The sequence below is a fragment of the Protopterus annectens genome, chromosome 15.part0, assembly GCF_019279795.1.
Source record: "Protopterus annectens isolate FY-2018-M chromosome 15.part0, PAN1.0, whole genome shotgun sequence".
NCBI lineage: Eukaryota > Metazoa > Chordata > Ceratodontiformes > Protopteridae > Protopterus > Protopterus annectens.
The window spans coordinates 212,999,837-213,014,336 of NC_056749.1; the positions used below are offsets into that span (position 1 = coordinate 212,999,837).

The 14,500-nt window shown below is 42.1% G+C and overlaps 1 protein-coding gene across 1 annotated transcript in view; it reads left to right on the forward strand.

The window, feature by feature from the left end:
• MTMR8 (myotubularin related protein 8) overlaps window positions 1-14,500 on the forward strand; it is a 1,273,681-nt gene that overhangs the window by 413,301 nt on the left and 845,880 nt on the right. The gene's annotated exons all lie outside the window — the stretch shown is intronic.

A 14,500-nucleotide genomic window follows, 5' to 3' on the forward strand; every position in this document is an offset into this window, starting at 1 on the left:
GTCTTTCATTTGGATCCTTTGAAGCTGTGAATGTTTAAAGAGCTCCTTTTATTGGTGACACTTGGGTCTTTTTTATATATGTGTGTGTGTGTGTGTGTGTGTGTGTATATATATATATATATATATATATATATATATATATATATATATATATATATATATATATATATATATAAAACCAATGGCTTGAGGCACTCACTGAAATGTCAGTTTACTTTGGCTTAAGTACCTTGGACATCTCCCTTTTGACTCCTACGAAAAAAAATGGTTAGAGATTGCTGGAAGTAGCTTTGCCTTCATCATCTCTTCCCCAGCCCCAGACAGAAGACTCTACTGTGGTCTTAGTGGAGTCCCTGAACCGTCTAATGCTCTCTATGACCCCTCTGGTACTGCTCCTAGGGATGCCATTCAGGGTTTGGAGTCTTGGACATCCTCAAAAGCCAGATGTTCACCTATTAGTGAGAAGGGAGAACCTCGCATAGTAAATTCAGAAGGGTCAGATGGTATCCCTCAAGTGCTCGTTGAGGGAAGTTGTATCTAGTTGGATTTGACTAAGAGTATGACACTGGACACTCCCAACAAGAAAATTAAAAAAAAAAAAAAAAAATGAAACCAATTTCTTCTCCTTTGATTATGTCTGCCAAAGAGGCCAAGGAGGAATAGTATAGTTTTGCCAAAGAGCTATTCAGTCTTTCAGTCTTTGTAGTTTGCTTCCCCAGCCTCTTCGTTTAAAAAGGAAAAGCTTTCCTTTGCCTTCTGGCTGGGACTTCCAGTCATATTTAGAAGAAGTTGGACTGGTCTTCTCCTGAATCTTTAGAGTTGGAATTTGAGAAAATGTGTAATCAGATCATCCTGTAGAGGAAATTTCTTTTTGTACACCATATGTAGGATGAGAAATGAATGACCTATTCTAATGCCTCAACGGATCCTGGAAACTATTGCCCCATAAGCCTGACTAGCTTGGTCTGCAAAGCTATGGAAAGGATCATCATGGACCTCATAAATAAAGATATTGGGGACCTACAAACACTGGATCCTACCCAGTTCGGCTTGAAGGGCAGATCCTGCCTCTTAAACCTGGTTGATTTCTTTGAAACAGTCACCAAGGCCATTGACGAGGGGAAGGTGGTCCACACAGCCTACCTGGACCTTGCAAAAGCCTTTGATACAATTTCCCACTCGGGCATTATAGATAAGCTCACCAGCTTAAATATATAAACCCCTATGTCACTAGATGGGTTGCAAACTGGCTCAAGGACAGAACCCACATGGTTAGAATTGCTGGAGCCATGTCAGACTCCAGACCAGTTACAAGTGGCGTCCCACAAGGCTCAGTCCTGGGACCTCTCTTGTTCGGTATATATTTCTCGGAGGTACAGGCTAACACAGAAGGACTGTGGCTGACCAAGTTCGTAGATGACTGCAAACTGGGCGCCATAATCGACTCTCCAGCCAACACAAGCATCCTACAAAAGGGCCTCATAGAAACAGACAACTGGTGCCAGAGCCATGGCCTCAAGCTAAACGCCAAAAAGTGTATAGTCATCCCCTTTGGCAAAAACAAAGTGCCCACAAATTACCACATAGGTGGTAATACATTAAGTACGGAAGAAGTAATAAGGGACCTGGGGACCCAAGTTGATAGCAATCTCTCATTTGACAACCACGTGGCCAAAGTGGTTAGAAAAACATTTTATATAGCCCACCTAATCATGAAGGGATTCACATCTAGATCAGGGGAGGTCATCGTGCCTCTTTACTCATCCCTCATCAGGCCCATAATTGAGTATAATGCCCCTTTTGGGATGTACCTTACCAGACACCTACAGCAACTGGAAAGATCCCAAAAGTACCTCACCAAGAGGATCAAAGGGCTCAAACAGATGCTATATGCTGCCCGGTTAAAGAAACTCCAGCTCTACTCAGTGGCATACCGCCTGCTCAGAGGCGATCTTTGCCTGACGTATAAAGCCATGTCCAACCTGGAATTAATGGACAAGTTGCACCTCAGAAAATCCAAATCCCATCGAGCTACGCGCTCGAGAGACTTGAACCTCAGCACTGAAATAAATAGGACATGCTGGAGGGACAAGGACATGCTTTGCGGCCCAAGCAGAAAATCTTTTCCATTTGCCATAATTTCCTTGTTGAAGCCTTATGACATGAGATTAAGATAAGTTTCACTAACTGGAAAGTTTAGGAGCCTGGCAATGTTTGGAATCAGAGCAGCCACACTGTCAGTTTGAGGGTTTAAAGAGAGGGATGGAGCATACCTGACTTATGAGTCAGAAGGTCCAGAATCCACGGCTCCTCCTGTAAATGAGAACACAGGAAGGGGAACCAGATTTGGCGAGGCCAGTATGGGGCGACGAGTATTAAGTTCTTTCCCAATGAGCTGGCTTTCAGAAGAACTTTGGGTATCTGTCCATAGTATGAGACTCTGTTTGGGGGATGGACAGAAGTGGACGTCTCTGACAGTTCCTTCTTGGTGGCCGCTGCCACCACCATAGCATCTACTGTGACACACACCGCCTGTTCAGAGGCGATCTGTGCCTGACATATAAAGCCATGTCCAACCCGGAATTAATGGACATGCTGCACCTCAGAAAATCCAAATCCCATCGAGCTACGCGCTCGAGAGACTTGAACCTCAGCACTGAAATAAATAGGACATGCTGAAGGGACAAATTCATAACCCAGAGGCTCCTTTCACTCTGGAATAAAATCCCAGTCCAGGTTAGGCAGAGTCCCTCATTGACTCTCTTCAAGAGGAATCTTGATGAGTGGATGGGAGATAGTAGGTTTACCCCGGGTATCACTTCTGTGTCACTGTTAGACAGAGGCACAGTATACTAACCTCAAAAAAGGGCATAGCAAAATTCATTTAAAATGGGTGGTGAAAGCCAAACACACTCTGGCTAGGCTTATAAATGCCCTAGGGCAGATAGCCTAGTATGAACCTATGAACCTATAACAGTAATTTAAAAAAAAAGGTACTATGAACGTCTTCAGGCAGATAGTCCTAAATCTCTGGCCATCTCCCCTGTCTTTGGTTCTCTGGAAGATGCTTTCAGTGCTTAATGTTTTTTCCAGACTGTCTGCAGCTTCCTGTAGCTAAAGAAGCTGGCTAGGCTTTACAGGGTACCTATTGCCATAAATTCCCATTTCAAAACTCTGGAACTGATCCAGCTGTAGTTTCTTTAGGCCAAGGACATTATTTGTGCCTTTAGACAAGGGTGGGAGGGCTTTTGATAGATATGGGGTGGGTCTGTACATTTTCTGTCCTACCCTAGCCTTTAGAACAGTGATATGAATAAAACAATTGCTGAGTTATCTTCGTCTGAGATAAAATCCTGTTTGCTCATCATGATTTCTTTCATCTCAAACAAATCATTCTTCAAACTATTCATATGATGCAGCTGCTGCAATGTCATGAACTGCTGCAACAGGGTCAGTGATATGCAGATATGAGTGGCTTAGATCACAGAATTTTCCAAAAGAAATAAAGGTACAAATACTTACTGCTACCTTGGACAAAAGGGGTACTGTTTGGTACCTCTTCAGCTTAGACATTGAAAAAAAACAGATGAAAAGGAGAACTTTAAAGGGGCAAACACTTTTTTCAGTCACCCATAACAAAGTACAACATGAACTGTCCTTCCACTGTAGGGCCTTTTTATAGGAAGTCCTTTAAGAAATCCCAATGGGACTCTAAGAAGCAACAGTGTAAGAAGTAAGGAAGGGAATTAAAAAGATTTGCAGGTCGAGCGCAATTGCAGTCCAAGAAAAATGCATGACTATTTTTTTCCCAACTCCCTCCCCTACTTGGTTTTCCAATAAATTTGCAGGCAGTCTTTCTGTTTCCCTGTACAGAAACAAATCACAATAGATTCTTAGGTGATAGTAATTGTCCAGAGCAGATTAAAGTGGCGTTGGAACTCTTTTCCTCCAAACATTGAGAGTTCCTGCCATCCTTTTTCCATATGGTATCTTAGAACATCTTAGAACTAGTTCCAGAATCTCAGCAGAGACAAGGATTTTATTCAAGGATATTTCTAGTACCAAAAAAGAGAGAGCCTAGAGACATTTACTGGACTTCTCTTTCCTCAATCTTGTTATAAAAGTTTCAAAATTCAAAATGCTGACCCTTTAGTCTCACTTTTCCTCTTATTCCTCCTCTGTGCTTTTTGATGACTCTGGGTCTCAGACAGCTATCATCACATAGCCATTCACAAACATTTCAGATGCTATTTAAGGTTTTCTGTTTCTTGTTCACATTTTCAGCTGTTTCCTTTACCCTTTGATCTTTCTAGAGCTCCGCGGGTTGTCACAAAATGTCTAGCACCAGTAATTGCTTTTTGCAGACTACGGGGTATTCACATTTCCCTACTTAGACAATTGCCTTATTTTTACAGACTTTTTCAGAGTTGTCAAGAATCTCTGCCTTTTTGTGAGGAATCTGTTTCAAAAGCTACGGTTTCATCTAATTCCTTCTCACAGAATAATATTTCTTAGTTGCCTTCTAGACACTTTCCTAATGGTGTCATATCTACCTCTAGAAAATATTACATTTTACCATCGCCATTTCTTGCAGTTTTCTCATCAAACCGTGACCACAGCAAGGGAGTATCTTAGGATATTGAAGTACATGGCTTCTACTGTCCTTATGATTCCACTAGCCAGATTAAACACAAGGAAAATACAGTGATTTCTCAAGAGAGTAGGAGTTCAGCACTAGTATCCTTTGTCTTTTACAATCCCAGTGCTGAGGTTTGTCAGGAAATAACTGATGTTCATTGTGCTATACTGCTGCAGTCATCACACTTGGGTTATCCTGTCGTCAGGTGGTCCCGCAGTCTGCCGAATCCCAAAGTCCTGGTCCGTCGTCTGTTGTCGTCACCTCTTCCCTGACGTCAGTGCAACAGGGGTATAAAAGAGACAGCCGACGCCATTTTCTTCAGTCTTTCTTGCCGCGCGGTGCCCGAAGCAGAAGCAGTTCGAAGTACCGATCGGCCAGCTCCTGAAATTTTCGAATAGAGTTTCAGCCTGAAGTCTTCTCTAAAGCTAAGTACCCCGTTGGGGAAACTTTTCTTGCCTCAGACCGATGTCAGACAAAGTTAATAATTGTAGTTCTTGTGGGAAGCAAATACCTCATAAGGATTTTCATTCTTATTAGGCCCAGACCACGATGTCTCTGGTTGTCGGTTTTGTGCTAGGTTCAACAAACGTACAATTAAGCGTAGGGCAGAATTCGCCCAGCATTATTTTGGCAGAAAATTTAACTATAGCATGCCGTCGGAGCAACTGACATCAGCAATGATTAAAAAACGCAAAGATAAGGGCCGGCAGCCAAGACCAGATACCGAGGCCTCAGCAAGGCCTGACGCCAGTTCTCTGGTTTTCAGCGAGGCGCCTTTGCAGCACCTGACTACCGCTGATTCAGAATTTCTGACAGCATCCCAAACCGAAACAGTTGGGCCTCAGGATCTGGTTCCACCTCACTCCTCGGACGCCAGCCCCAACGGAGATTGGATAGGCCTTTGGTCTCAGAGGGTGGTTTCAAACCGACAACTGCCTCTGCCAAGCCTCATGCTAAGCTCAAAGCCCCCTTGAAAGTTAGAAAACCGGGGTCACCCCCCCCCCCACAGGCCCCTATGCCTAAAAACAGATGCTTAAGATGGCCGAGGATTTAATTACCCTTATCAGGGGATCCCAACCCCCACCTGACAAAAGGCCTAGACTGGAGGAAGATTATCCTTCCTCTGACCAAGCATCCATTTCCTCAGGCATCTCTGACGGCCAGGATTACTCCTTCCCTCCTTATGAAGACTCGGATGCTGAAGAGTCCATTCCCTCTGTCTCCCCCCTGAAGACTACTCTTTTGGGGAAAGTTTACACCCCATGAGGGAACACTTCCACTGGGAAGGCCAAGATTACTCTGACTCCAAGAAAAGACTCCGTGAGTTTCTTCTTCCACAACATAGACACCTGGCAGTCCCTCAAGTTTTAGACATTTTGGATGATGTTTTCTCTGAATCCAGTTTAAACCCAGATTCCTTACCACCAGCTAAACCAGACAGATACTACCGAGTTCCTGATACTCATAAGTTTCTATACAAAAGCCCTAATGCAGACCCCAAGACCATTTCCCAGGGTCCCAAAGGGGTTAAAGCCTCTACTGCTAAAAATCCACTTCCTTCTGAAAGAGATTCCACAGCATTAGAAAGATGGGGAAAGAAAGTGTATACGTCTGCCACTTTGGCCATGAGGGCATTAAACTGCCAATTCCACATGCTAAAATACCAACAGTATTTGATTACACAGTTAAAGCAGAAGCTGATCCCTCAGACAGATCAACTAGATTTGAAAGAGATGCAGGATTTGCTGCATGCAGCAGAACAGGTGTGGGAAAACATACCTTAGTGTGGTTTTGATTCATTGGAAGCCTCATGTAGAGCAGCTGTCAACAGGGTCTGTCATACGTAGGCATGCTTGGCTTAAAGAACAAGCCTTACCAGAACATGTCAAAGCAAAGTTATTGGATGCCCCATTGCAGAAAGATGTGTTATTTGGTGTCAAAGCAGAGGAAGTTTTGAAGAAAGTGGAAGAAAAGGCAAAATCTATGCAAACAGTTAACGATTTTTTACAGGTACAACCTCCTCGTTTCAGCAGCAACTGGCCATCAAAAAACTGGTCCTTTCCTGCATCAGACAGACCCCAAAGAGGTAGGTACAGGCGCCCAAGGGGCAGAGGCCAGCCACAAGGTTCTTTCAGGCCTAGACAATGGCATACAGCAACTCAAAGAGGTGGAGAAGAAAGATCTCAACCCTTCAGGAAATAAACACAATGACTTCCCTCTTCGCCTGCCAAGCAAAATTGCCCTGGCAGCACCTTTGGGAGGGAAACTGGCTCTATTTCCACAAAATTGGCACATCATAACAAAGGACAAATGGATTCTGGACATTATTACCCGAGGCTACAGATTTCACTTCCACACTTTACCTCGGATGAGAGGCATGCCAAATCTGCCTCCAAACCAATGGACAGAGGCTCAAACGCAAATTTCAGCTCTCATGGATATGAAAGCAATTCAAAAGGTACCTACAAAAGAGCAAGGTCAAGGTTTTTACTCAAGACTGTTTCTAGGCCCAAGAAAGGACAAAGCCTGGAGGCCCATCTTAGACCTCTCAATTCTGAACACATACCTGGAGGTATCCAAATTCAAAATGCTCACACTACAGCAGCTCCTTCCCATGCTGGGCAAGGAGTCTTGGCTGGTAATGTTGGACCTCAAAGAGGCATACCTGCATGTCCCTATCAGACAAGATTGCAGAAGATACCTCAGATTTTTGGCAGGTACAACGCATTATAAATTCTCTGCATTGCCCTTTGGCTTATCTACTGCGCCCAGAGTATTTACGAAATGCCTGGCATCAGTAATTGCATATTGCAGACAACGAGGAATACAAATTTATCCATATCTGGACTGCCTGATCCAAGCGGACAGCAAGGACATTCTATTACAGCATCTGGCTTTTGTAACACAGCTGCTCAGTTGCCTAGGGTACACAGTAAACAAAAAGAAGTCAGAACTAATACCCTCGCAACAGATAATATTCCTGGGTGCCAGCTTAAATACAACGGCCCAGATGGCTTACCTCACGCCAAACAAACAAAAACAATTGACTCAATACTTCAAAAAGATAGCAACTTTTACCCAGCTCACTGCAAGGAAAATCCTGCAGGCATTGGGGTTCATGGCATCTTGCATTCAACTAATCCCATATGCAAAGCTGCATATGAGAAAATTACAATGGTACCTGAAAAGTGTATGGTCTCAACACAGGCACAGCCTCGAAACAAACATACCTATCATTCCCTGCCTTCAAAAAGAGTTCCTATGGTGGGCTCAAGCATGTCAAACAAACAAGGGTCTTCCTTTCATCTTACCTCCAGCAAACCATGACAACAGATTCTTCAGACTACGCCTGGGGAGTACACATGGCAGGGCAAGTGCATACAGGGCAAATGGTCTGCAAAACAAATGCATCTTCACATCAACCAAAAGGAGATGCTAGCTGTGCAAAATGCACTGACAGCCTTCAAGGACCTTTTGCATCCAGGACAACAACTAATAAGGACAGACAACACCACAGTTATGTGGTACATAAACAAACTGGGAGGAACACACTCCTACCCTTTATGCAGACAGGCTATGACCTTATGGCACACAGCTTTGAACTACCAAGTACAACTACAAGCACAATTCCTGCCAGGAAAGGAAAACATATTGGCAGACGAATTAAGCAGAAATATGGTAGACCCTCACGAGTGGAGACTACACCCACAAGTATTTTCAATGATAACTCAAAGATGGGGATGTCCAGACATAAATCTATTTGCCTCCCCCAACAATTGCCAATTACAAAAATTCTGCACAAGGACTTATCACTCCCTAGCCTGGAAAGTGGATGCTCTATCATTCAGTTGGACAACACTGACAGTCTATGCCTTCCCTCCACTACCTCTATTGACCAAAGTATTATTAAAGGTCAGATCAGAGAGAGCACAAAAGATCCTCATTGCTCCGGACTGGCCACGCCAGCACTGGTACCCATTACTAAGGAAATTGACTCTCAGCCCTCCATGGATCTTGCCTCATTTCCCACTACTGTTGACTCAGAAAAACTATCAAACCCGTCACAGCTAGCTCAGAACTTTAAATTTAGCTGCATGGAGAATTCCTTAAATTATCAATCAACACGCCTCTCAAAGGACGTCCTGAATGTAATTATGGAGGCCAGGAGGCCCAGCACCAGGAAGACGTACTCAGACAAATGGAAATGATTTTGTGCATGGCACCAGGCTAAAGGTCAAAATCCTTGGACACCAAACATTCCTCACATACTGCAATACCTAACTGAGGTGCTACACAAAGGCCTTTCCTTCTCCTCCATTAAGATCCATGCTTCAGCCATTTCAGCTCACTATAATACGGATCCCCCAATTTTCTCACACCCTTTACTTAGGCAGTTTCTCAGAGGGGCTAAGAATATAAGACCCCCCAGAAAACTACCAACACCAACTTGGGACCTGAACTTCGTTTTAGAAAAGTTAACACTACCTCCTTTCAAACCAGCTTTCTCAGCAGAACTACAATACTTGTCTTGGAAAACAGCCTTGTTACTGGCTATTACCTCAGCACGCAGGGTCTCAGAACTACAGGCACTTATGGCAGTGGAACCTTTCATCATTTTCCATCAGGACAGAGTCTCTTTACGAACTAACCCTACCTTCATGCCCAAGGTAGTATCCAGCGTGGCTTTGAATCAGTCCATTCATTTACCCACCTTTTATCCTAACCCACAGAATAAAGGAGAAAGGCTCCTTCACTCTTTGGACATTCACAGACAGCTACGTTACTATTTAGATAAGACAAAGATCTTCAGAAAAACTGACCAACTCTTTGTATCATATGCTGCAGGTTCACAAGGAAAGGCTATTTCAAAACAGACCATCTCCAAATGGATAGCACATTGTATCCGCTTTTGCTACTCGCACCATGGAAAGGCAGTGCCTGTCAATATTAGATCCCATTCTACCAGGGCTACTGCAACCTCAGCAGCCTTTCTCAGAGGGGTTCCAACCAAAGGCATTCTGGAGGCAGCTACTTGGAGTTCAGTGCAAACCTTTACCAAGCACTACCACCTTCCATTATACTCAAACAGAGCTGGTTTTGCCACTGCAGTTCTGCAGGGCATCCTAGCATCACCTAACCCAGTTTAGTACCAGCCACCCTTCCATAGCTTTGGGATTCTACCCAAGTGTGATGACTGCAGCAGTATAGCACGATGAACATAGTACAGTTTTGTACCTACCATAAATGTAGATGTTCGAGTGGTTATACTGCTGCAGTCCAGGTTACCCTCCCTCCATCCCCTCTACATACCAGGGTGTTAGTTACAACTCCATGTACATCAATCTATTGGATGCATGTCTGTATGGTGTATTTGCTTACAGCTAGTACTATTGCTTATCTACTAAGGTATTGTTGCATAACTATTGTATTGCCTTCCTAGTTGGGGGCACCTGACATCTGGGGCAAGAAAAACTGAAGAAAATGGCGTCGGCTGTCTCTTTTATACCCCTGTCGCACTGACGTCAGGGAAGAGGTGACGACAACCGGCGCTGGACCAGGACTTTGGGATTCGGCTGACTGCGGGACCGCCTGACGACAGGATAACCCAAGTGTGATGACTGCAGCAGTATAACCACTCTAACATCTACATTTATGGTAGGTACAAAACTGTACATTAGTGGGCAGAGAAGACCATATTGACTCCAGAACTCCCAATATTTACATCTGTTTTTCAGTCTATAACCAGGGATGCATCAGACTTTCATGGGGAACAGTTTCCAAGGGATTCGAAGTACAAAGTGTTTTGTACCATCATCTCAAGTCAAAGCATATTAATATGAAAGAAATATTGACCTTATTAAATTCATTGAAGAATTTGGACCATTTGAGAACTCCAGGACCTTTGTTACTAATAACAAACAAAAAACCACTGTGATGTGGTACACAAACAAAACAAGGGGAGACCAGCTTTTAACCCCTGTGTATGCTATCCATGTTAGCATGGGAAATCACAGATGTGTATTAAAAGATCGAACATCCACAACAGCAGATCCCAGTTTGAGACGAGAGCATCAAAGAGCATCATTTTCAAAAGCCTACTCATCCTCGAATCGCAGTAGTTGGCTTACAGCTGAGACGTTACATCTTGCATGTTACTTTTGGTATGTATAACATGATCGTAATAAATACTTGTATTCATTTTGACTTGCATGCAGATTTCTGAGCTGTTGGCTAACTATTGCGATTTGAACAGTTGGTTTTCAACAATTGTATTCTTTGATGCTGTGGTCTCTATGAACTGGGATTCAACGTTGTGGCCATTCAGTCTTTTAATATAGCTCCAGTAATCACAACTTGGTGCAATCTGTCCCTTCAGGCTGCATGCATTCCATCAGAACAGAATACAGTGGCATTCAATTTGTGCAAACTACCATGAATCGAAGTTGCACCCCAGGGTCTTTAAAGATATTATTCATCTCATTGGAACTCACCAGAAAAATCGATTTGCCTCCATTCACAACATACTGTTGGAAGGCCTGGAAGACAGATGCCACTTTCTTTCCATTGATGAGAATGTTCTTCTATGCCTTTCCCACCTTTCCTCTGATTACCAACGTTTTTTGAAGATCCAGAAGAATTCTGTGCAAATCATTTAACTTCATTTTGGTCTGTATAGTATTGGTTCTCTCTTCTCATATGGCCAATGGAAGTTACCACAGTCTTTCCTACAGAGTAGATCTATTCACACAGACATGGGGATTTTTGATGCACGTAACAGAAATGAACCAAACAGCAGAAAACTAAAAATTAGAAAAACGGCTAGCTGTAAAAACAGTAAAAGGCACTCTGCAATAAATAAATGAACAATTTATTAGCGCTTTTGTTTAGTACAGTCATCAAACTTCTTCAGATAACCTCCATATAAAATGCTACTTAATATATAGTAGAAAAATGTATGACATCACAAATACAACCAATGAAATTTAGTCACCAGTTTTTTTTTTAAATATATGTATATATTTAAATAACATTTACTTCACAATATTTATACATTTAAAACAGATAAATGAATACATAAATGGATAAATAAATACTATCCATCATATGCCTTCATTTTAAAAAAAACTATTAATAGAAATCATATGATTTAATCCTGGGGGACTACTAGCATAGGGAGTAGTTAAAGGCCAGATGGTCCGAGCTGCCAGTATGGTTTCAGATTATGATTTCATTGTTGAATGTACTTTTATATCTAGCATGTTTTATAATAGAGGATATCCAAGAAGAATGGTCAATCAGATTCATAATGAGGTTATAAATAAGCGTGAACAAGCTGTGTACACCCCATTGTTCAATTTAGGCAGAGGCCAATATTGGGTATGGAACGTGGAGATAATAGTATACAAGACACTAATGACACCATTACCAATAGCAACTTGGATTGGCCACAAGACAGAAAAAGAGAGACCTTTTTCCCCTTTGTTACCACCTTTCAGGGCAGCAGTAAAATTATGATGGACATTTTAACAATGAACTGGAATATTATCACTATGGAAGAAAGTTTATCCAATAAGTTAGGGATTAGTCCCAATATTGTATATAGGAGAGGTCCAAATTTTAAAAATGTTTTGGAAAGACAACTAGTTGGTAAAAATAAAGGTAGAATGTTTCCCTCTGGTATGTGCAGTCACTGTGAATATGTATTCAGTGGGTCTAGCTTGAAAATAGGTAACAAACATATTTCAATTCAGGGTAGATATAGTTGTTATACACAAGGGGTAGGGTATATTGCCTGCTGCACAAAATTTTTATGTCGGCAAGACAGAGCGTAAGCTATCCCAAAGAATATATGAGCATATGTATGACATTTCCCACAGTAAGGATACAAATGCACTATTTAAACATACCTGCACACATCCCACACATAATAATTTTAAATGTTCTGTTGTCTATCAGGTTGAAAAAGATCCTTGAGGGGGACCATGGAAACTATTATTAGAAAACAAAGAAACCTGTTGGCAAATGTATTTAAATGCTAGTAGTCCCCCAGGATTAAATCATATGATTTCTATTAATAGATTTTTTAAAATGAAGGCATATGATATTATTTATTTATTTATCCATTTATGTATTCATTTATCTGTTTTAAATTTATAAATATTGTGAAGTAAATGTTATTTAAATATATACATATATTTAAAAAAAAATTAAACTGGTGACTAACAATTTCATTGGTTGTATTTGTGATGTCATACATTTTTCTACAATATAATAACATTTTATATGGAGTTTATCTGAAGAAGTTTGGTGACTGTACTAAACGAAAGCGCTAATAAATTGTTCATTTATATATTGCCGAGTGCCTTTTATTGTTTTTACTGCTAGCCGTTTTTCTAATTTTTAATTATTGATGCACTCCATCCTACAGTATCTTCATTTGACTGCTTGATTGATAGAATTTTGATTCCTCTTGGGCACCTTTTTTTCTGAGCTTGTGCAGCAGGTATTAAATGAGACAAGAAAACCTGCTACTAGAAAATCCTATTTGGCCAAATAGGTTCATAGGCATGTAATGCACAGATGACCACAAGGGCCTTTTTAAGCCTAGCCACTCAACCCAAATCTCTGACAAGTTCTGGTACCCCTGACAAGTGTAAGTAGGGGCTTGGGAGATGAAACTTTACAAGCAGGGGTCTGGGAGGTGAACCTTTTACAGGCTGTCTGTGTCTATTCTAGAGACATAGGTGCCAAACCACTGTTGAATTTCCTTTTCCCTATTCAGTTGTCTAAGTTGCACTTTAATTGGGTTAGGGAGGAACTTTGCCTCTGCTGCACATGGATTGGGAGTCTGTTCCAGAGAGGGGATAGTCTGTGGGATAAATGCCAGTCTCTCCAGCAGGTACTATTTATATAATAAGTAAGGTTTAAGTCTTTATAATGGGTAATTCAGGTGCTGCTTGTTTTGTGGATATACAGGAGGTCCATCAACATGGACTTTTGTATACCAGGGATAGAGCTCTGCTGAGCAGCCTGTAGGGGACTGAGTACACAGGGATAGAGCTTTGAGGAGGTCTGCATAAAGACATGCTACTTACACACTATTCTTTTAGTGAGGAACCTCTGTGGATGTTTCAGTTGTTAAATGTGCCTGCTTGCGTACATACTAAAGGGGGGGCATTGTACTCGATGATACATCTGATGCATGCTGAATACAGTGGAACAATGACCTCCTTGGACCTGGAATGCCATACCTTTGTTTACAAGTTGCACAACATAGAATGATTTCCTCACTACTGTAGACACATGATGGTCCAAGGCTAGATTACTCTCTGTCCCTGACTACTGGGTCGACTCTTATGGGCGTGTTGTCAGTATGATAGTTATCAGGGGTGGATGCCTTCCCGAAGGATACTATTGTCCATTTCTTTGCATTTTGTTTTAGTTCATGACTCTTGATGCCAGTTTTTTGTCTGTCACCCCTTCCTGGAGAACATCAGTGTCAGTGGGGGATTCTGTGACTGCTTTCTAATTTGCAGTCATCTGCAAATTTAGTTGGCCAGATTCCCCTGACATTGGCCTAGACTTTAAATAAATAAATGCCAAAAAGGAGTGGTCCCAGGACCAATCCCTGAGGGGACTCCACTTGTGACTGCCCTCTTTGTAGAGGTGGACTCCCCAGTTCTAACTTCCTGGATCCTGTCTGTGAGCCAGCTGGCTATCAGTGTGGTGACATAAGGGTTTATACCTAACCTCTTGAGTTTGTCAGTGCCTGAGTGGGGTATTGTGCCAAATGCCTTGACCAGGCCAAGGTAAGCAGTGTGACCTGTTTTCCCCTCATGCAATGCTGTAGTGACTTTCTCA